This window comes from Lampetra planeri, chromosome 1, assembly GCF_965212315.1.
Source record: "Lampetra planeri chromosome 1, kcLamPlan1.2.h2, whole genome shotgun sequence".
Classification (NCBI taxonomy): Eukaryota; Metazoa; Chordata; class Hyperoartia; order Petromyzontiformes; family Petromyzontidae; genus Lampetra; species Lampetra planeri.
The window spans coordinates 8,715,080-8,717,172 of NC_136107.1; positions in this window are offsets into that span (position 1 = coordinate 8,715,080).

Consider the following 2,093-nt stretch of genomic DNA (forward strand, 5'->3'; position numbering starts at 1 on the left):
CGTGTAAAATAAAAAATAATTTCTCTCATGCGCCCGAGCTACGTATACTCCACACATTGGTCAATCATACAATGGGATAAAAAAAAGATACAGATTAAATTGGGTCTTCTTCATAGCACATATAATTAGCGACCATAGAGAGATAAAACATCGACAGGGATTGGAGACTGCACTTAACACCATGGTGGCTAACGATAATTAATTTTTTTTTTATGAATTTCAGTTTTTTTGTTTATAGGCATATGACTAGGTAGGTACCTAACACTTTTTTAATACCAGAAACTTCAAGATTTAAAACAATGTTACAAAATTCATAATCAACGTTTTTGGGTTTAAATCGCGTTATTTATAAATGTGTCGTAACCCTCCACCACCCGACACGGCCAATCAGTAAAAATTGTCACGTTGACAAAAGACAAATAGTTCACTGCTTTAGCCCACCGGTGTGTTGAAGGGTGAAACCACAACATTTACAATTTTTTGTGTGTTTATTTTATAACATTTAACACGTAGGCTTTTGCGACCAATATTGTTGTGGTTTCACGCTTCAACACACCGGTGGGCTAAAAGCAGTGAACTATTTGTCTTTTGTCAACGTGACACTTTTTACTGATTGGCCGTGTCGGGTGGTGGAGGGTTACGACACGTTTATAAATAACGCGGTCTAAACCCAAAAACGTTGATTATGAATAATATTGGTCGCGAAACCCTACTTGTTAAATGTTAAAAAATAAACGCATTTATATGAAACGTTAAATGAGATTTTTTTTGCTGCCGATGCGTGACGGTTTGCTCTCGTGAAGGCGAGGCGTGATGACCCCCGAACAAAAAGCATTCCTTGGTTCAACGTTTTAACAAAAAAAGGAATGTAATTGCCACGCGGCATGGACCACTTCCTGGGTGGAATCGTGGGCGGCTGTCGACGTGGCAAACACCCTCATTAGAGGGCCCGACTGTAAGAAGCACCGGGCTCTCTCCCCCCCTCTCTCTCTCCCACAACCACGACGGACCTCGCTAAACTCGTGCTCGAACGCAACGTGGGAGATGCGCGTGACGCCTCGCACACGTTGAAGATCAAAAAAACGCCGAACTACGCCTGTGGTCCATACCATCAAACCCAAACCGCCGACCGAATGCGACATCCACGCAACATCTCGGTCTACTGCAAGTTAACCAATTGTGTTTCATATTTTTTCTATTTAGGGCCCCGCACTAGCTTAATCCGGCACTGGTCGAAACGCATTCCGAGCCCAATTGCCGCAATAGAGAGCAGCTGCGGGGCTTATGGACGAGTCAGGTGCGCCCGGAGCAAGTGCTGGCCTTATGACTCAAGTTTGTCCCACACGCACAGATCTGTATGACAAGTAGTTTATTTTTTTGTTTCAAATCAACTCAATGAGGCAGCAGTCGACGCCGGAATGTTGCGTGGATGGTGCATTTGGTCGGCGGTTTGTGAAAATAAAAACATTTGTAAACGGTACCTCATTGCCCGGGTTGTTAATGCGGCTTTGGATGAGACGGGGAAACGCAATGGAAATATTGGCAGATGAAGATTATAATTTAGCATGATGGTGACTTTGGCGGCATGTCCTGTGCTTATACAATAGCCACACCAAGGAACATCCACTTTCCCAGATTGAGTAAATTACGACTTCGAGATACCTGATAGAACCATCCCATGGGGGTGGTCGTGGATTATTTTATTCTAAAGTCTCGTAGAAGTGAAATAATAAAATAATAAAAATATAACATAATAAAATAAAAATTCTCACGACGTTTCGGCCACAACACAAACAGCCGTCCTCAGGTGAAGAAACTGAGCTGTCGGAAAGAGAGCGTCCCAATGACGCTGTCTTTCCGACATTTTATTATTGCCCTTCTACGTGACTTTACCGAAAGAATCAAGAAGATGAATCCCTGCAGTCACGAATGCTTTAAATCGAAATTTAAGCTTCAAATCTAGAATCTAAATTTATTTTGCTCTAATCACATGAATTCACCTTGTCCAATCAATGAACACAAGTCGTCCAACCACGACCCACCTCGGCATGAACTAGTCACATTAAACTAGAGTACACACACACACAACCAAG